Below are 22,726 nucleotides of genomic sequence, written 5' to 3'. Positions count from 1 at the left end.
CACGCCCACCTCCCATACAAAGGTTATGTTGAAAATCACTAAAAGTGCGTTAACCGACTAACATATAACGTCAGAAACACTAAATTTTACGGAAGAAATGTCAGAAGGAAGCTGCATCCAGGTTTTTTTTAAAAATTGAAAATGGGCGTGGTGTCGCCCACTTATGGACCAAAAACCATATCTCAATGAAATTCGGTATATGATATTTTCTTAACACCGTGATGACATGTACCAAATATGGGTGAAATCGGTTCACAACCACGCCTGAAATATCGATTATCACTTTATCATATCGGTGACACCCGAACTTAGCCCTTCCTTACTTGTTGATGATGGTTTTGTCATCTACTTATCCGTCAACAGCGTGATATCACATACTATAGATGCCTCATAAGCATCTGAATCAAAAGATTTTATACTAAACAGTCCAATAAACCCACACTTGTTCTAACCTCTAGAAGCAGCGTTTATTAAATTTAGCCAATTTGAGCTCTTAAATTTGTGAGCATTTCTCATTATCGCCATGCGTGACACAATGCCTTCAGCGCAGCAACGAGTCCTTATATTTCAAATGGAGCGACTTGCGCAACACATTTCTGCTTTATTCTCAATATTTTTTTAATTCTTTCATTTATTGTTTGTTTTTTGTGTAATAATGTTTTTTGTTTCGCATTTTGTATGCTCGGGAAACGTGCAAGCGTGCAAGCGTGCAAGCAACCAAACAACCTGCTGCTTCGCCATTGAAACCTTAACCCTAACCCTCAATTGAATAATCATGCGACCCGTTGGGATGCCAATCAAACAAGGACAATAAACAACAATAAATACTACTTGTAGTGCAAGTGTTGTTGTTGGTGTTCATAAAAAGGATGTGGAATAATCGGATGGAAAAAAGTGTGCAACGGTGTGAGGGTTGTTTTTCGCTTCATTGAATAACGCTCTGGTGATTGCGGATAACATTCTCTAACATATATACCAGTGTCTGCGAGTGTGTATGTCTGCGCCGTAATCCTTTGACAATGCGGCAAGTCGCTGTAATGAAGGGCGGTTTCGTCCGGCGCTCGCAATGAAATGGAGAAAAGGAAAACTTAAGAGGAAGCGCATATATTCGTTGGGTTATAAATACGCTTATAAAGAACACATAACAAAAAATAAGCATACACGTCCATTGTAAAGGATAAATCAATAAATGCCATACAACAGTGCCCAACCCCCGTCCAGCAGACTTCACTTCATGCTTTGCATACAAACACATACATATATGCATATAATCTGTGTATACATATGTATGTATGTCACATAAAGAAATCCCGAATGTCCTTGTGCATTATTACTGCGTATTTTTTTTTTCGTAGGATTCCACATTCGTTACATTATACAAGTGAATAATTCAATACAGAACAATGCTCTGGGTGTTCGCTTGCGTTTGCCACTTTTGAAACTCAGTTAAGGTCCACTCAATCGGCTAATGGCACGTTCCCGACACGCGTCTCTTGCTTTGCTGGGTGCCGCTGAGCAACCTTGTTATGGGCTTCTAACCCTCACTCCCATTTTTTTTTTGGGGTTATTTGTAATAAACTTCGCTGTTCCGCGTCTTAAAACCTCATTAGCCATATGTTTGGGCGTTAACAGTTGCTTTGCGACTGTTTTTTTCCGTCATTAATCGTTTTCGTTACTGATCATGTTCGCATCTAAGCTGTTGACGTAGGCGTTCTAAACGACGTTTCACTTCCAACGTTTGAAATGCGACAGAGAAGCGTGTTTTGAATTTTTATGTTGCAAAGCAGCTTGGGGGAAACCGCCCTTAAAATGGATTACGAAATTCGAAAGGTGTCTTAATCACTTTTTTTCTAAATTATATTCTTTGACTATTTGATATACGGTAGAGCTTATTTTTTCATTAAATTTTAGCATCGCTTACAATTGTCAAGCATGAAACATAGTCTCTGAAACCGGCCACGTAATGGAAACAGCAAGTAAGAAAATGGCACATTACGGGAGAACGTCGTTAACCCACCAATCTCTCGTAGTCTGGACATTTCTGAAATATTAACTTGGTCTCTTGGAAAATCGTCGTCGGTTTTTGAGCAACTGCCTCGAGCTCAAATACACATATTCTATTACATACACTGATATTTCTCTTGATAATTAGTTTCTTTCATTCAAGAAAGCCTTCAAAAGTTTTAAGACTCAAATAATTTGAGTTGGAGCTGCAGTTAACTCACTATCATTGTCGCCGAGACCAGTATGAGTGACTATCATTATCAGTCGAGTGAGAACCAGTCGGTACTATTTTACGTTTTAATAACATTTGGCGACGTGACAGGCGAGCGCTGGTCAACTACAGTCGTAAGACCCTTATGACTCGAGAGAAAACGTATGAGATGTGGTGAGATTTCAACCTTAGTAACGTTCATACTATCCTAGATCAATACGGCCTCTGTGAGATTAATTAGTGGGTTATATGGGTTTCAGAGGTACAAAAAAAGATATTTTTATTATTTTTTTTTTAATACAAGCAATCATATATTTGAAAAATATAATATGTTATATCAAAGGTATATATATATATATATTCGAGCCATATCTCCTGAAATTTCATCAAAAATGTTGAAAATTCCGCCGTTGAGACCGCATTTCCCTGAGTGTCTCTCAGGGACAGGTCGAGGCTCTCGCCGTGGACAGCATAACTTGTTACACTGTGGAACATTTTTGGGACTATTGCGTCAATCAAAATATTGTTGAATGCGTCCCTTTTAATCAGCTTTCGTATATCTGGACCATTTGGTACGCCTGATTGGAAAAAACTAATTTGTTAAGATGGAAAATCATGGGAAATAAGGAAAAAATTTAAAAGGTCATAAAAAAACCCCTTTAAGGGTTTTACTATACTGACCTAGTACCATCACCCTGACTTGAAATTTCTCACCCCCAGATTAGCTGTTGTACTGTGTTATTGGTTCATATAAAATTAAAAAAAACTAAGCATATTCTGCTAGTACATATCTAAATCTCGTTTTTGAACGTAGGAAATAAAAAATATTAAAATTGCTCTTCTTTTTTCGGACTTTGAACAAAAAGTCTCGTTTTTGGTAAAATTTTCGGCATTTTTTGGTCAGAAAAACAAGTTGTAACGAAACAAGAAAAAATCCTTCGTTCAATAACTAGATAATATTATTTCAAAAACGTGTACACAATACGAACTAAATCGGTCGATAACTTTTCGAGAAATMGTGTCCACCGACTTCAAAAACACATTTTCGAGAAAAACGCGTTTAAAGACAGGGCACTTAGCGCAGCTAGCCTTGAATGCACAAGTTCTCACGGCTGTATCTCCGAAATTATTACTCAGATCAACTTTAAAATTTATAACTATATTCTAGAGGTATTATAGAATTTAATAAAGCAAACTAAAAAAAAATCGATTTTTGGAAATTTTCAAACCCACGTAACCCCTTAACCAACTTGAATCCTACAAACATCTATGTATGTGAACGAACCACTGTTCTAAATACATTATTTCCTTTGAAATTATAATGTAAATTATTGTTTTGCCTCTTAGTTACGTCCAGCCAACGGTTTATCAACAGCTCGGACACTTAAAGTTTTGCAAAGGTCTTAAAGGCCTTCTTAAAGTACTCTTACATTTCAAGTGCTTTCACTTTTGTAGTCAACTGCCTGTCATTATTTCCGGTTCATCTTCCACCATACTTTCGTATGCACATTTATCCAGGTCTTAACGTTTTTTATGGTATACATTAATAATACCGTGCGTTTCTCATTCACTTGTTATTAGCTTTTCTTTTATCTCCACTATAAACATTCGTAAATAATATATGGCTCTAATGTAATTTTGCCATTTTTCAATTTCTCATTTCCAGACAATTTCTTGCAATCTCAATCATAAAAGTGAATGGCTGAGTGAGCTTGGTCGCAAGGTACGGACTGGCTGACTGGCGAACTCCAACAAATTCTTACGTCTGCAATATCGCCTCTACTGCTACCCTAACCTGCCTGCCTGCTCTATATTTCAACGTTTTTATTTTTGTATTAGCTTGTGCAAACCATGTAGTCTATAAACATTATCTTATTTTCCTTTTTTGCGGAAATAAATTTTCCTCGGTCGTAATCTTTAGCTGCAGCTACACCCAAACTTCTTTACTCCTTCACTGTGTCCCGTTAATGTTGGAAATTTCGCTTCTAAAACGCCTTAAGGAAATTCTTGCCCTATTATATTTTGTGTGTTCATGGCTGCGCCAAGTCGCCTGCAGCATTCCATGGCCCGAGTACAGAAGTTTTTCACTCAACTTCCGTATATTCCTTTCTGCTGCAAATTTCTGCATGAATTCCTAGCTATGGTACATAATATCCTTCATACTTTATTTATTTACCTTCAGTCACAGACACCGACCCATACACTTCAGCCTCAAGCTAGATATGAGTTCGGTTTTTGAAACTATTATACCGGTTCTTCCTGCAGCACCGTTTCCATATAAATATATCCATATTAATACAAATATTCATTTGTATATGTGTGTGTGGGTATATGCGCGCTCATATCTTATTACTGGATTCTCTTTCATTGTTATTTACTTCGTTACCTTCGGCATTGCTCGCATTGTTCTTTTGTTTCTGCCATACACTAAATTACCTACTCCATGACTCCACGGCTCAACAAAAGTTTTCCACACTTTCAGCCAAAGCACTTAACTACTTGCGTCTGTCTGAACGCCAGACAATCAGCCAGTCAGGAGTCGGCGGCAATTGGCGCGCCATTTCAGTCAGTCAGTCGGTCGGCCGTCATTCCACGTTCGCAGTCAGATTTGCGCTTTATCTGGGGATAAACGCTGGAGCTGCATGCCATACATTGTTGTTGCCGCTCTGCGCCATTACACAAGTACCATATACTTGTATGTTTGTTTTTCTTGTTCTCTATTTTCCTAGAACAGTCCGTCTGTCCTTCGCCCGACATACCTGCATACTAGGAAGAAGATTTCTTTTTTATTCATTGCATTGCGTCTATCTTCGCGCTTCACTCTTTGCCACTGCTGCCACATAACGCCCACAAATTCCGATTGCTTCGCCAAATAGCAATTTATCGTGTTGGTATTAGCCGCGCTTTGTTGTTGCAGTTGGTTATCGACTCTTTAGCTCGGTACATTTTTACATATACATACATCCATATAAACAAATACACATATATATACGGTGATATGGCAACCTTGCTTGAGTTAGCCGGCGCTGTTGCCACATTTCGCGGCATGCACCCAAATGTTGCACGTTTGTTTTTTCTGTAAGCGTTTTAATGTTTTTCGTTGACTTTCCGCACGCGTCTCGTTACGGTGGGTGTGTCTGTAGTGTAAAAGCGCACTTAACGGTGGCGAGTGGAATTCACAAGCACAAGTGTGCGTACATGTGTGTATATGTATGTATCTACGTCTTTCTGTATCTCTATGCTTTTCGTCTGCCTCGCACCACACCATCCACCCTCGGCAGTCGGCTGTCGCTGTCGCTGCCGCCATAATCGTGCAACACTAATGCAGATATTTGTTCGCTGTTTTGTTGTTGTAATGCTCTTGCCTATAAGCCGTAGTGTGTCGATCTATTCGATTGACTTGACTTGCTTGCCGAGCTGTCCGCACTTCTTTTTCCAGGCATGCAATGTTGTTGACTGCAAGATTACCGAGCACAGTGAGATGTTGTTGTTGGTGTTGCCATCATTGCTTTGCTTTTTATATATACATACTTGCAGATATGTGTGTAGGTGTTCATATGCACATTATTGCTGCCATTGCTGTTTTAGAAATAATAGCGGCTCAATGGTACACCGTGGGTAGCGAATGTATAGTATACGGTGAACATTATTTACAAATTGTCTGGATAGCTTACCTAAAAAGTATTTTTATTTATGCCTTCGGAATATTTGAATGAAAGCTTTCAGGTTCCAGTTTCAAACCGTTACTACGCTCAGCTATTTCATCTAGCTAAATTCAATCCTTCACGAATTAGTTGGGATCTATCTAGGAGCTACCGCTTACATTAGTCAGAGGCTCAAATATTTATAGTGATGAAGGCCAAAAACGCGATAAAAGTTCAAAAAAATTTAGTTTCTAGGTCGTCCTACATCTTTTAGGTTGGCCTAAATACATGAACAGAAACTTATCTCTCTCTACCATTATATTATATATGTGTACATATAGCACTAGGGTGATTTAAAAATTTTAATATTTTTTTTCAATGTTTGAGTTTGAATGAAAAATCGAAAACTCCTATGTTAAATGAATAGGAAACTAAAAAAAAGCGACTCCTTAGAGTTAAGCTACAGAGCCTAGCTTTAGGGAGATTTTTTTTTGTTTGTTAATCAATAACATTTGATGAGGTAAGAGTTCAAAAAAAATTCCAATTTTTTTTTTTAAGCACCCTAATATATGTATATTTCCTGTTTTTGTGTGTCTAATAATGGAAGTTATCAAAGAATAGATGGATGAGAATACTCCAGCTCTTAGAGTTTTCAACGCAGAATCCGCCGGTGGAAGCAGAAGAAGGGGAAGACCTCCACTCCGTTGGAAAGGCCAAGTGTAGAAGGACCTAGCTACACTTGAAACCTCCAATTAGCTCCAATCAGTGAAAAGCAAAATCGACTGGCGCGCTGTTGTAAACTCAGCTTTAACCGGTGTCTATGTCACTTACCACAATCCTCACTCACATCCCATATATTATTACTGTCAAGATTTACTAAAATCGGGTTAAATTAAAAACTAAATACGCCAACGACATGAAATTTTACCTCCGGAAACATTATAAGAAGGATTTATGAGAGCCGGGGTAAAAATTGGACGATGAGCAGGGCACCGCCCAATTTTAGGTGAAATTCTACATCTCGGAACCCGCCCGACTACAACCTCGTCTACTTTCATATACCATAGCCCGATTTGAGGTTCCACTTTATTTTTTTTTTGTCTTTCCAGTAACCAAATCAAGAAGCAATAACGGGATAAAACTTTACACAACTAATGCCTTTATAGTATGCCACTTTATGACCAAAAATTGTCCAAGTCCCACCAAACCGGTTCAAGCTGCTAGGTACCGAATAGATTCTATGTTGATTATTGACCGAAAATCTCGGTTAATATATAGGATATATATTTACATATACAATTGAAATTCAGCGAGAATCTTTTTCGTATAATAGTAAGTGTGTGTGTTTCAAAAATGGGTTGAATCGGGAAGTATTGACCCCTTATACCTAATATGAAGATTTTCGAATTTCGGGTTGACTTTATACCCCGACTTTATATCGGCCAAGGTGTGAGTTATCTCATTGAAAATAAGAGAGCGTGTTTTGTTCATGTCATTGTTCCTTTATGACTAAAATACTTAGAGTTCGGGCTGCTTCTTTGAAGCGGCAGTTAGTTGCATACATCTTTTATTATTGCATTCTTTCAGAACTTCGTTCTTGACTTATGCTGTATTGGCTTAAAGCTCTATAAACCCGACACTATCTCAAAAGAGCTGAACAATGAGATGTTTCTAAATGCATTTTTACACAGTATTTGAAAGAAGGCTCCGATATTGTAATATTGATGCCTATTTAAAGAATAGCTCGGAAGAAAGTATGCAATTTATTCCATGCGTTTCGACTCCACTGTGTTTAGTATATACTGCATCTGTGAACGATTCTTTCACTTCTTAAAGTTTTCTGTGTTGTTTTTGTGCGCATAAGTATACAATTATTGGAAATATTTTCATGTGCACTTACATATATCATATACATATATGGTATACATGTAATAGTAGTGCTTTGGTTTAAAGTTGTCTATTCGCTCATAACTTCTGCTTTTTGCTACCCTGCTCTTTTCCTCTCACTTACTTACACCTTCTCTTTGCTATTCTATTGCTCTGGGTTCAGATGTACGTGCTGTTGGACACGAGCGATTTTCGGGTTTTCATTTTCATTTTTCCTATTCAACGTTACTTCAAATATTACTATTTATACATACTCATATATACGTATCTACTTACGTTACGAGCCATTTGCTGAATCTTGTATGCAATTTTCGGTTCTGGTTTTGTTTCTTTTCTTCACTCTGAAATCTTTTTAAGCAGCTTGTCTGCAAATATTCGTAAAATGATTAATGTCTTTAAATTTACACACAGAAACTTCCATTTAACTCATTTTTGGTGTTTTCTTCTGTTTTCTATTACACATTTGTTCCCGAATTGGCGTTAATGGCTTTGAATCGTTTGAAAAAGAGTTAGGAATTTGGGTTGCTTTGATTTACAGCTGCTGATTTTGCATTATCGTTGTTGTAATTTTAATTTACAGTTGGTTTTCTGTGAGTGACGTGTAAAAGAAATAATATTTTGTCTATAAATTAAAATTTCTGACAGAAAATGTACTCACAGTTTAAATTTTTACTTAAATTTACCAAGAAGGTTGTAAAATGTCAGTAACCAAATGGTACATTTCAAGTTATGTAATTTGTACAAATTTGGAAGCAGTTTGTGCCGATCTCTTTGTAAATCAAAGTTTATTTACGGATATTAAAGCCTATATAAAAGATAAATAATAAGTTATTTTCAAAATTGAGTGTTCTAATGACTCTCTGGTTAGCAAAATGTCTCTCCTATATAGTCTTAGTTTTGTACTCGTTATTCAGCACTTCCCACATATGTATTCTAATTATCTTATTCTTCATTGTGTCAATAGTTTGGACAGAGACAAAGAGATGTTCAACTCGTCTCCCATTGGAAATGAGCGAGCAATTGCTTAACGTCAAAACCTGATGAACTCTGTCAACTCTTAATAGGCAGTTGTTTTATAAAACCAAAATGTATTACTTTGTCCGATCTGGCTATAATGGAAAATGTTACAAAAAACGCAAAATTCGAGGCGCTCTCACACATGAACAAGTTGGACATCCCTTTATACCTTGTTTGGATCAGTTGACTCTAGAACAAGTTTTCTTAATAGAGAGTGTCAAGTTTTAACAAATTTTCTTACAGAACCTTTTACCTTACTAATCAGTCCTATAGGAGAACTATAGGATTTAAATATTCTCGTGCTTTTCATTATCTTTCCCCAAAGTCTCCTGGACTAGAGATGTCTGTTGAGCTTCTATGGAAAGCTACTTTAGATAGCAAAAACTTTAAACACTTTAATACCAATGGTAAGCTGATCCAATTCTTCTATGTCTGCAAATATGGATACTGAAAAGAAAGCGAAATAATACATACCGTATATAATATGTTATGCAATAATTCTCTGGATCTATGAGCTTGCACGTTATTATGATTGATTTCAGATTAGAGTTAGATGAGGACCGCAGGAACTCCAAAATACTAATTAGTCTCTTTTTCTTTTTCATATTGAGGCGTAGAGTTGAAACACGTTCTCCACAAGCTCATACTGATTTTACGAAAAATTCAATCAAACACACATTCATGGCAAGGAATGTTAAAGAGTTGTTCCGATTCGTAACTTGCCCTAAATTCTGCAATTTAAAATTTAAAGCCAACTCATTGATAACTTAAATTTTACTATTTCCTGCAAGTAATAACACTCTCTCGCAGCCAGCAGCTCTTGTTTGAGCAAAAACTGTACTCAGCTGTATGAAAACATAATTTCCAAAGCAATAAATTGTGAGCTTTTACGAGTATGTATTGGGTCGTCGGCGCCGCCGCCGCCCTCACTCAACCCCCAAATGTTGGTAAGAGAATAGCAATGGGTTGGTGAAGAGTAGGCGAACGAAGATACACTGAAAGCAAGTGACACAACGGCGGTTAGAGACGAAATGGCTTGCTGTTGGCTTCGACTGACTCCCTGACAGAGTGGCTGACGCTGACTGACTGCCTGACTGACTAACTAAATGTGCTCGGACCGCGTTGTGGGTTGGTTAAAAGCTGAGTGGGTCGTTGCTGTTGCGTACAGCTGTTTTATGTGACCACCCAGCGCAGAGCTGTGTGGTAGCTTCTTGTTGCCGCATGCTGCTTTGGGGTGGCCCGCTAACGGGTAATTCTGTTCTGGGTGAAATGCTGTAAGCCACCAGTGTGAGTTGCTGTCTGTGTTGACTGCGACGTCAGCGTTGACGCTAGCGATGACGCTGCTCTCGCATTAATTGCTTTATCGATTTTTTTAGCTTTCAAGATTGGTGCCCACTTTTCGCTAGTTATTTTGAAATGTTGCTTCTGCTTGCATTCTGTTTCACTGGCTGTTGTTGCTTTTGTTGTGGGAAGCAAGCACTTTTCAACATTTCATACGAAGAGGCTTTTATGCCTTTTTTAGCACAAGGACGAAACTCAGTGCATCAGATGAAACAAGCAATGCAAATAAAAAGTATGCTTTCATGTCTGTATGTGTGTGTGTATGCAGAATAGCTGAAATGATATGTTGAATTTGCAATATGAAATGAAAATCGTTAAAAGTGATGAAAATCCCAGCTGCGCAAAGCACATCTCATCCTTGTCTCCATATGAGCACATATGTATGTATATTGTGCTTTCTCCTACTCTTGTTCGTTCCACATTGTGTCAGTGCAATTTTTCTTTCTCTTTTCCTAGATTAGTGCTTTTAGTTTGGTTTTGTTTGCTATGGATGTATGGTGACAGCGCTGTTGCAACATTTGTGTCATCTAGTTGAAGTGTGGATTATTCTTTCATACTTAATTGTTTACATAGCGATTGCTCTAGGGTTGTCCAATGATGGTGGAGCATAAGTTCGACTTAAAGCACTACAAATATCAGAAAGTCAACATTTATTTGACTACAACTTTAGAATAGAAATTATATTTAGGTTAGGTTAGGTTAATCTAGTGGCCCAATAAGCCACGCAAACCAGTTTGGTCCTTTGCGATACCAGTTGGAGTTCAGTTCTTAGGTCCAAGAGAAGTAGTCATCCTTTAGCATGCCGGCGCTTGACCTCCTCCAGTGTATCATACCATGGGGATCCAGATGCTTACAACGTAGTCTTGTCAATGCGGTACGAGTGCACAAGAGATACTCCATTGCTTCGCTGGTGCCCTGGTCCAGACATTACCTGCAGTTTTCTCGAACTTTCAGTCCTATCTTGTGGGCGTGAGTCGCCACCAGACAGTGACCAGTATTCCCTTCAAGTTTCTACAGTGTCATCTATCGAAATTTACCTCAATCTTCGAAAAACTCTCCAGTTTTCTCTCTTTAAAAATTCTGTGGTGATTATAAAATATTTTCAGGTTTCTTTTTGTCGTCTTCAAACTAGAGTACCACCTTTAGCAGAAGTCATTATATGTTTCCAGTCGTCTTGAACAGTTATTTTATTTTCCGAAAATAGGAAGTTCAGTGGGAGGCAAATCCTTTTAATAAGTTAATTAAGGGGCATTGTTACCATTTTGTTCGGTATTATATTTTCCCCAAATCTCCTCCATAATATTAAAGTTAAAAGTAAAGAGAAGTTTCTGTTATGCTAACACGAATTCAGCATGAGATCCATATTCCTTAACTCGTTTGAAAAAAAAAAATTACTCGAATTCGAATTTTTTATATTCGGTATCTTGATTTTCGCATTTTCAGTTCTATTTTTTATTGGATTTGGAGTTGTATTAAGCAAAAACGTTAAAGGTAATTGTTTACAAGTGGCACAGGGTGGTACATCTCTCGACTTTCGCATAATTATAAGATAGATGGATCCCAATTTCGAATATAATATATTTTCGAATCGATAAACATTATAGGGCCACAGATATAAAAAATATGAAAGCTGAAAAGTTTCGACTAGATGGTCATGATTTACATAACTACATATATTATCATCTAGATGGAAACACTCATTCATCCTAAGACAACTGTTCTAAATGTTCCTGTGGAACCATTAATCGCTTTATGTGCATATAGCCAATTGTAGAGTTTAAAATAGCCATGCTACCGAGGGGGGTACATGGGGTTCTACTTCTCTACTTCTTCTTTTGGGTATTTATAGAATATTGATGTGCTATTGATTCTAAACAGTCAAACTGGCTAAGAACCAAAACAATTTACACGCGTATATCTTGGTGTCTTTTGTTGTTTTTTTTAGTTTTAGTTTTTTTTAGTTTTGTTTTTTGCGCTTGTAATGCGTAGTGCGGCAAATTACAAGCAACGGAAATACAAAAACAAAAAATAGACATTGTAATGGTTTGCCAACAAATAAGTAAAGTATGGAAGTAATGCTAACATTTATAATACAGACTGCTTAGATAGACGTATTGAGTATAATAAAATTACACTTGCGTGTGTGTTTCAGTACAAAAACTCTGCCCTCAAATAAGTCTCCGTTAAGCCTAAAAGTAAAGCAAAACAAAATAGACAAATAAGAAGCAAGCAAAATAGTAATGAAAAAAAAAAAACAGCAAAAGTAGAACAAGAAGCAAAGTGCAAAAATTGAGGTCAGCTACGTACACACACACCACAACACAAATGCAAGCGAAATACAGGCATGTAAACCCAGCTGAGCATAATGAAAACAACGCACACACACACGTGCGTGGTAGCAAAGGTGGAAAAACATACAGATACCCTTACATTGTACATATGTATGTACTTATGTTGAAATGAAAATATACATCCACAGTGATGTAGTTACGAACAGCGGTAGCCATATTATTAGAAACGTTTAAACTGCCGCCACCTTTCATTTCTGAACTAATAATTTTGGTGATGCACGATGAAATTAAAATCTATGTATATGTTTTTTAAATATTTTCATATTCATGTATGTGTATGTGTTGCTTCTTTAGATCAAACATTTTCCTTCAATGTTGTTGTTAGCGCTTAGCACCAGTTTGTTGAGACTAACAGTATGAGTCAATCTATTTGTTTTCTAAATTGGTTTACCCTACATATGTCCTGCAGCCTTTATAATTTCTGGATATTGAATTCGTCATCTTAATCTACTTATTAAGTCCACTGCATAAACTACAATTGAGCAAAAGTGTTGACATTTTCTCTTATTCTTTATTGGCGTTGACACCGCTTACGCGGTTATAGCGAAGTTTACAATAGCGCCCCAGTCGTTTTACTTTTTCGCTGCTTAGCGCCAATTGGAGATTCCAAGCCAGTTCCTTCTTCAACTGGTTTTTTTCAAACGGCGTTGAAGTCTTCCTCTTTCTCTGCTTCTCCCGGCGGGTAGTGCGTCAAATACTTTCAGAGCAGGAGTGTTTTTTCCCATTCGGACGACATGACCTAGCCAGCGTAGCAGCTGTCTTTTAATTCGCTGAACTATGTCAAGGTCGTCGTATATCTCATACATCCTTCCATCACTTGCGATATTCGTGGCTAATGCGCAAAGGACCATGAATCTTCCACAGAACGTTTCTCTTGAAAACTCGTGACATCGACTCATCAGATGTTGTCATAGTCCATGTCTCTGCACCATATATCAGGACGGGAATAATGAGTGACTTAAAGAGTTTGGGTTTTGTTCGTCGAGAGAGGACTTTACTTTTCAACATACTCAGTCCGACGTAGCACCTGTTGGCAAGAGTAATTGTGCGTTGGCTTTCCAAGCTGACATTGTTGTTGCTGTTAATACTGGTTCCGAGATAGACGAATTATCTATTCTAACTGTCAACGGCTGTTGAGGCCATTGATTTCAATATCATCGGCGTACGCCAGCAGCTGTACGCTGTTATAGAAGATTGTACCTGCTCGATTAAGCTCTGCAGCTCGAATTATTTTCTCCAGGAATAGATTGAAGAAGTCGCACGATAAGGAGTTGCCTTGCTTGACACCTCGTTTGGTATCGAACGGCTCGGAGAGGTTCTTACCGATCCTAACGGAGGTTTTGGTATCGCTCAACATCAGTTTACACTGCCTTATTAGTTTTTGGGGGAAACCGAATTCAGACATAGCGGCATAAAGGCAGTACCTTTTCGTGCTGTCAAATGTAGCTTTAAAATCGATTATATGTGATGTTGAGGAGGCTTATTCCACGGTAGTTGGCGTAATTGTCGGGTCTCCCTTTTTATGTATTGGACAGAGCGGACTTAAATTCCAATCGTCAAGCAAGCTTTCGACAGACCATATTCTATAAAGAAGAATAGCTCAACCGTCAATTCATCGGCCCCGCTACTTTGTTATTCTTTAGATGGGTATTTGCTATTCGAACTCCTTCATGATTGCGCAGTGGAATGTCAGCTCCGTGGGTATTGGGTTCACTATCTCCTGGTGTAATGCTTTCACGGCCGTTGAGCCGGGTGGAGATGTATCCTCTCCATAATTTTAGTATAATTTTTGAGTAAACTTTAAATTTTAAGCGTTAATTTTGGACAAACGTTCACGTCCTTCACGACAAGCGTAATAATAAATTAAAATAGTCAAAGCCAAAGTCATTGAAATACGTCCAAAGCAGACGGGCAAATATATGTACATAATAAATAAAAATAGTATATAATATAATATTAATATCTCTATTTTTTCAATTTTTAAACGCGATTTGTGTAGAAGAGCCTGAAAGCAGCTTAAATCGATTTCACATTAGCATAAAAGACAGCTGAAGGAAAAACTCGAAAGAAAATAAAAACAGCAAGCTCTAAATAGCCACGCAGGAAGAGCAGAGCAGAGCAAAGCGAGAGACGGGACTAACGGTGCACATAAAGTTTTATGCTGCAATTCTAGGCTAGAAGTGTCTGTTGAAGTAGAGACGAAACTTGCAAAGTTCATGCGAAATTTAGCAACAAAAACTTTATTTATGTATATATTATTTATGTATATATTATTTATGTATATATTATTTATGTATATATTATTTATGTATATATTCCGACACAAAAGTTGTTATTTTCATCTGCACATAGCATTGAGTATACAGCCATACACATAGTTTGAATTACTTTAGCGCAAATATGTGCGTTTTCGTATTGAGTTGCGCGCACACACATACAGGCATAAATACATACTTACAATAGTATGTACTTTAAAGTCATTAAACGCTTTCATGTCGGCGCGCATAAAAGTTTCAAACTGCAAGCACACACACACCCACTTTCATATGTATATGTATGTATCTAACTGTTTCTTGTTTTCTCCCTCTCCCACTCCATTCAAAACTTTTGCGCTCGGCATGCTTGTTTATGTATGTAGTTCAATATATGCAAGACTACCGACCCGGCCACCCACTACTCCTTAGCGATAGGCCAAATGTAATAACGGCATAACAGAAAAGTTGCCGAGCCGACCCATCAAGTCAGCGACGTGAAGCGTAAGGCGAAGGCAGCTCAACGCATGTTACCATTATTAGTTGAGAATGATGTTGGCTGACAGCAGCGACGCTGGCTGAAGCAGCAGCTCTTGGCAGCGAAATTGTGTGTGTGGGAAATGTAGGGTGCTTTCTGTGGAGGTGCTCCCTAATGGCATTCCACCCGCACTGCTATGCGACACTGTGCTGGCTGAAATAATATAAGTATGTAAGAAATAGTTGCCGTCGTTCCCTAAGAGTCTAGTTTTAGCAACGCAATCCTTCTATGTATGTTTGGGTAGTTTGTTGGTGAAGCTTTATACGCAATCCAACTCCGACTTTTTGCCCCCTTATACAATAGGGTAGCTTTTTTCTTGAATACCTTAAACATGCGCTAAATAAAGTAAAAAGAAAACATCTTAAAATACTCCACAGAACAATGCTGCTGCGGTACCCAGCGCCTAACAGAATTTGTGTAGAGCACAGCTGTCACCCTGTACTGTGCTACTGTGCGTGCGGCAGCTTTGGGTGTTGAATACTTTGGGTAGTTGATGGTTAGAGCCGCTGCAAAGGAAATGCCATTAAAGTTGTGTGGAAATGGCAGTTGTGAAAGGTTCTTTAGGAGAGATGCCAGCTCAACGAAGACGACGACAGTGAACGTTGACGGTAACAATGGAATAGAGAATGGTAGTGGGTGGCGCACGAGTAGGCCACACTAATGAAAAAGCGCCAAGGAATGCTGGAAATCAACGTCGATTTTATCAAATTGTAGAGGACGTCAGTACAATATGATGGGCACAAGTGCAAATAACCCCAGACAAGTATAATAAATGGGTAATTTAAATAAGAGCGACAGACTTACCAGCAAATTACTGGCAAGGAACCTTAAGTAGCCGTAAGAAATTTAGTAGTAGGAATGTATTAACCAGACGAAAATCTACTCATGCAAAATATAGGATTGAGCAAATTTTTGACAAATGAAGCAAAAATCTGCGTCCATTAGTTTAACTAGACAATTAGTAGCCAAGACTAACTAACAGTTGGACCAAGAAAGGTATGCTTCGTTGAAAGAGACGTGAATAGGCAATATGGCTTTCGAGAGTTGTTCTCCCAACTCAGTGTTCAAAGTTTTGCTACATTGAAATCGGCAATAACGCTTTCGAGGGTTGTTTTATCGACTCAGTGTTCAAATTATTTCTTTAAATAATTATGTATCGTTCGTGGAAGTGTTCCAGAAGATTTCTGATGGGGAAGTAATTTATAATATTAGGCTTTAAATTGTTCAAACTCTTCATATTTCCTTAGAAAGAACTCTTAACGCGGAGCAGGCCGATGAATTTCTAAATTTTTTCTCAGGTCGATATATGGATAAATCAAGTGGGTGATTTGAGTCGATGAAGTCAAAACTTTCCATTGAAGGCGGAACATTGCACATTTTCCAGCTGTCAGGAAGTTCCTCATATAAAATCTTACACTTTATATCGTACTAGAATATAATATATTGGAACGTAGTTTGAGACGGTATGACCCATTTTTGGCCACAAAAGTCTTTTTATTTCTAGTAAGATGTATCAAAAAAAGGAATCCAATGCGGGATACATTTTTTTTTGACAATAAGTACACTCGAAACCAATTTGGAAACCTTTGGAGCTGTATTTATTTCCGCGCTAACAAGTTCTGGTTAAGACAAGCTGCCGATGTTTCTTGAATGTAGATATTCCCGACTGGAGACCATTCGCATAGTCTGAAATTCCAAAATAAAGCTTCTAACACATCTCTCCTCTATCCTGCAATTTGGACACATAAATGTATTAAACCGTATCATACAAAAACCTAAGGCCCATAGAATAAATTCTCAAGAAAAACAAATGCAATGATCAAATATTTGTACGCGCTGAGGGTCTGTGTAAGAAAATGTAAGCCTCAACATAAAAGTATGGCGCTTGGCAGCATAAATATTTATTAGTGGCTTAGAAGATTTTGTTATTGTTGATGCTTGCCGAAACTGTAGATACCACATCAATACTAACCACCACCACCCCCAACAATGTCACTACTAGAGCGTGTAGAAAGCTCCATTGCTTACGCACATCCTCTCAAACTCAAGAAGCTACGCTTGCCTGAGCGGTGACCCGCCCGTGATGTGGTAGGGGTGCACCGCTTTCGGCTGCTGCTGACAGCACTGCACTTAAAATACCAAGCCACCCGCAGAGGGTAAGGATTGTCGCAAATGCTGTGGCGGTAAGAAAGTTTTTGCCCAAAAAGCTCAAGTTATAAATAACAAAAAATACAACAAACACACGTCAACCTTTTTTGCAACAACTGAAGTAACTTTTAGATTGCTGAGAGCCGACAAAAAAATCGCATTGAATTGCCTCTATCGTGCGATATTAATCTGTTAGTATGTATATGTTGTGTGTAGGTGGCAACACCGCTCGCTCGTATACATATGTTTGTGTATATTTATCCATGTAAGTCTGAGTTATTAAAAGCGTACCGAAGCTTTGCAACATTTTTATACTTTTGTAACATGTTGCTACGGGGTATAATAGTTTTGTTCACCTAACGGTTGTAGGTATGACCTAAAACTAATCGAGATAGATGTAGGGTTATGTATAAATATATATGATCAGGATGACGCGTTGAGTTGAAATCCTGGTGGCTGTCGGTCTATCCGTCCGTCCGCGCAAGCTGTAACTTAAGCAAAAAATGAGATATCTTGATGAATCTGGGTATATAGGTTCCCTAGTATAAAAAAAAATTGCAGATGGGCGTAATCGAACCACCATAAGTTCTCTTACCGATAGTTTGAAATGGATGAAATCGGATGATAACTCCGCACACACCCCAGAGTCATAAATCAATAATTAAATAAGCCAGAGATATTAAATTTTACCCCCGAGATAGTATAAAACAGTTTTAAAGGAGCCGATATTTAACGTGGACGATGGGCGTGGCACCGCCCACTTTTAGGTGACATAGTGACCGTTTTCGACCAATGTCGGTATATAACATTCCAATATCACGGTGTGAAATCGGACTACAGCCACACCCACTTCCCATAAAACTAAGTTCTAAATGCCAGAGTAAAAGAGTATGAAATATTCGGTTATACCCGAACTTAGCGCTCCCTTAGTTGTTCTTTTTTGCTTTTTTAGCTTAGTGTTGGCATGTCATAGCCATCGCCACAGTACCACCGCACTTGGTGGGTGCTGATGTTGGCCTGAGCTCTTGTGACAATGACAAAAATGTATATTCAAACAAAATGATGAAAAATGTTGACAACAAAAGCGCACAAAGTTCCTGCTGTAATGGCATGGCGTTGATAAAGGACGAAATGCCATCAGTTCATTTAAGCACAGTGTTGTTCGGTTGCCACCCAATACCAATCTCTCCGGGCGTTCTGTCAATATAATAATATGTACATAGATGTAAATAAATATGTAAGCCCTAATGGCGAACACGTGCCCGAAAAATACTTACATACTTACATACATATACCTGTTTGTTTGTAGTTTCTGTACGCAATTGTTGTGTGGGGAGCTTAAAGTTTTGTGCCAATCGTCAGCCAAAAATTAAAGCATTAAATTTTATGTGAATGACGTACATGACTGACATTTTCGGGTAGGCAAATAAGACTCTAAATTATTCATTAACTAAAATGGAGGTTTTTTTTTTACATTGTTGGGGTATTACACACAGCTAAAATAAGTAATATTTTGTAAAAAGTAGAGAAACAAGTTAGTTTAGTTATAAAAGTTCATTAGAAGTCTAAGTTCTCACTAATTAACATCTTCAGTATCAATTAGCAGGTATTTTTTTCGAGCAAAGGACTAAAAAGTTATTGCATTTGTAATTTGAAGCTTTCATTTTCATAATAATTTTTTCAAAAACTTTCATATGAACTAAAGCTCAAATATTTGAAATACTTCAGTTATAATATACATATAGTAATGTTAAAAATGAGAGCTTTCATAAAAACCTAAGCTTTCACTCATCTAAATATACAAAATTAATTTAAAGACTTTTTTTAAAGGACTTATAGGTACAGTATAGCTAAAGCTCAAATGTTAATAATAAAAATAAACAGAGTGTCATTATATACAGCAATGTTAACAATGACTTGAGCTGAATGATTCATTTGATAATGAAATTTAACAAGAAAAAAAAAAACAAAAAAAAGAAAAAACTAAGCTTTCACACATCTACACCGTCAGTATTAATTTCAAAGTATTTTTTAAAAGTATAGAATTTTGAGCTTGAAGCAATAAGTTTTTCAAGTGCTTTCATATAAAGCTAAAGCTCTAAATGAGTATTCAAATAAAAAAGCTTTCACTTTTTAGTTAACTTTTTTTTTCAATAGTATTTTAATTAGGAAAGCTTTCAATGTTATGACAAATATTATTACTTAAATTTATATATAATATTGGTGTTAATTTATTAAGGTTTTAAAGCTTTTGTTACGCAAAACACTAATCAATTAGAGATCAGAGATTGGAAAATTGAGCAACCTTACTTGAAGCTTTCATAAATAAATTGAGCAAATTTACATGCAGCTTTCACAGACATATATGACGGTTTATTAGAAGCTGCTCCACCCACCATTTCTACCAAATTCCATTATTTAAGAATTGTGACAGTTTTAAACAACACATCATTTTACAACAGGGTGATAAGCTCTAAGCTCTTTTCATTATTTCAATTGGATATTTTGACGAGCCTCAATCTTTTATCCAGCAAGTCAGCTGCTACATTGTTGTTGTGACTATAACTTATGGATCATTTCTGATGCATATTGATTATTGTATTTAAATATGTGCTTTCACTACACGAAATGGCACTCAAGCCGTTATTACACCGTCAATTGAGCACATGCTACACACTTTTTGTTTCGGACTTACTATATATGTATGTATGTAAGTAATAAATAATAAAGTGGATCGGTGGAAGCAGGTTTTTGAGATTGGTATATTGTATAATTTAAAAACCGCAAGCAGATAGCAGCTGTTTGCGCGATCCGAGTCACAATGAAAAGGCGAGCAAAGCAGACAAGGGCGAATTGCAAATGTGCGTTGATCGAAGCCGCAGATCGTCGTCTGCACTTTTTGAGTGTCGTTGGTGGAGATAGCAGACATTGAACTTTGTTGTCGTGGGGTGAATTGCCAACTTACCGAGCGGGAAAAATGGCAATTTATTTTTTCCACTTTACTTTCTTTCGGTAGTCGCCGACTTCTGTTGCTGCTTGTTTGACGATCAGCCTTAAGCAACCTGTTGAATTCTGTGCCCTAGTCTTTACTCAGCTGTTGCCTCAGTCGGCTCAGCTCGCATGTGTTTACAAATGTATATATTCGCTTGTGTATATTATTTAGCACTCATCGATTGCGATCAGTGGTTCGATATACCAAGCCCTTTCGTTGAGAGGGGAGCCATTTGTCTCGTGCTATTTGGGCTCCACTGCACTTTCCTTGCTCCTCAGTGTTGTATTTATTTTGCATTGATGTCTCGCCTGCTGCTCTGCAGGTGTTTGACTGACAATCAATTGTTGTTTTTCAAGCACTTGCTCTTTGCTTTTTAAATGCATGCCACATGCCACAAGCCGAACATGCACAGGGGAATGCATTAAGGTATGCACTTGCCACTCCATTTTGCGTTGGCATTCGTCACAAATACATAACTGCTCTAAGTGATCGGTGAATTTAAACACTTAACATTACTTAAGAATTTCTTTCCCCCCATTAAATGCATTGAATATTTGCTTTTTGCTTATATTACTTGTAGCTATATATTGTCGATGGCCATAATATTATATTCAATGAAACCTAGGTAATTGCGTAGCTACATGCTTATATACTTCAAAATTGATTGATTTATGCAATCCATCACCTGACCACAATGCAACCAATTTGCCGATCGTCGTTGGGACACAGTCTAAATAAAGTACCAGTACTCCGCCAATCCATTAGAAACAGGAACAATAGTCATATAGTTTTGCGTTCAGAGTCAAATAAACCAAAAGTTAATAGGATATGTGAATGAAATTTTTTGTATAATAAAAAGTCTTGCGGTACTATCGCTAGTTGGCGCTCAGAGCGCTTAGTTCTAGTTTTATTCGTCGCTTCGGGTCATGCTATACCTTTTTGGAAAGCTCATTTCACGATTGATTGTCGTTTCTTTAAAGTCGTTCGTGATATTTTTTTAGCGCTTAGTTCTAGTTTTATTCGTCGCTTCGGGTCATGCTATACCTTTTTGGAAAGCTCATTTCACGATTGATTGTCGTTTCTTTTAAGTCGTTCGTGATAGCAGGAACAGTCAAAAACGCTACTGCCTTCCTCCCTTTTCCTTCCTCATCGGCAAAATGTGTGCCCAGTGAAAAACGTGGCAAAAACACAGAATTCAGCCATCTTTGTTTGTTTTCATTTGCACAATGTTGCCATTGCTCAATACGCATATATAGTTTATTATAATATAAAATATCAAAACTGAAAACAAACTATTAAAAATAGTTTATATATTTATAAATAATAGCATTCGACTCCAATTTTGAGTTATTTTAAGAAAATTTCAAACATATTGAACAGTTTGAATTATAAAAGTTGATAATTACTACAGTATATAGATATTGGCAACGCTGGGTTGTGAGAGAGCAAACAGCTGACACGCTTAGTCGGCAAAAACCAAAATGCTGTAGATTCTCACGTCATCCGACGTCAAAGAGAGAAGGGAGTAGCGTTTTTCACTGGGCACTTACATTGTGCGCCCATAAGTTAGGTCGAATCAGCTAACACGACCCACGATTCTGCGTTTTCGACTGTCAAGAGCTGGGCATGAGTCATCAAAAAAAATTGTATGAATAATTGAAAATACCGCAAGACTTTTTTGACAATCTAATATTTATTTGAAATATCATATTTTCATAAAATTGAGAAAAACTTAAATTTTTTTAGAATTTGGTTGGCAAACCTTTGTTTTTATTAATAGCCTTCACCATTTGAGGCATACTATTCAAACAAATATCATCATTGTTTTTAAATCTGGATAATTTAGACACACATCCTTTATGTTATCGTTGAGTGGGGCTATTGTTCAATTTTTTCGGGAATATACCTTCGATTTAAGGATCGTTCAACAGTTTTCGGTGGGGCTTAGGTCGGTTGAAATGCCCGCCTAAGGTAATATATTGATATCCAAGTTGTGAAGGACATCAATCGTTCGTTGGAAGGTGTAGCAAGGGACCTCAGCGTGCGTATAAGTATACTGGGCTGCTGAAGGGTTCAGTGTTGCCAAATGTGGTAAAAAACCATCTTGAAGTACATTGGTGTACTGCTCACTAGTTATCGTTCCCTCACCAAAATAAATGGGTCCAGGGCCTTCAAAAAATAAGCAGCTCTAAATCATTACATTGGGGGGATATTTTACCGTTTTTTGAATGCATCTCACACAGTCTACGACGCACATATTGAATGATTTCTGTCACTGCTTATAGCCGGCCTTCGTCGCTAAAGTTAATCTTTGTTAATGAGAAAGTCATGTTAAGTAGCA

At 37.5% G+C, this 22,726-nt stretch overlaps 1 protein-coding gene across 1 annotated transcript in view; it reads left to right on the top strand.

The window, feature by feature from the left end:
* Window positions 1–22,726, top strand: part of LOC108968396 (histone-lysine N-methyltransferase, H3 lysine-79 specific) — a 120,470-nt gene that overhangs the window by 63,093 nt on the left and 34,651 nt on the right. The gene's annotated exons all lie outside the window — the stretch shown is intronic.

Source organism: Bactrocera latifrons, unplaced genomic scaffold (assembly GCF_001853355.1).
Source record: "Bactrocera latifrons isolate USDA-ARS-PBARC rearing strain unplaced genomic scaffold, ASM185335v1 scaffold_103, whole genome shotgun sequence".
Taxonomy (NCBI): Eukaryota; Metazoa; Arthropoda; class Insecta; order Diptera; family Tephritidae; genus Bactrocera; species Bactrocera latifrons.
This window is presented reverse-complemented; position numbering and strand designations above follow the sequence as displayed.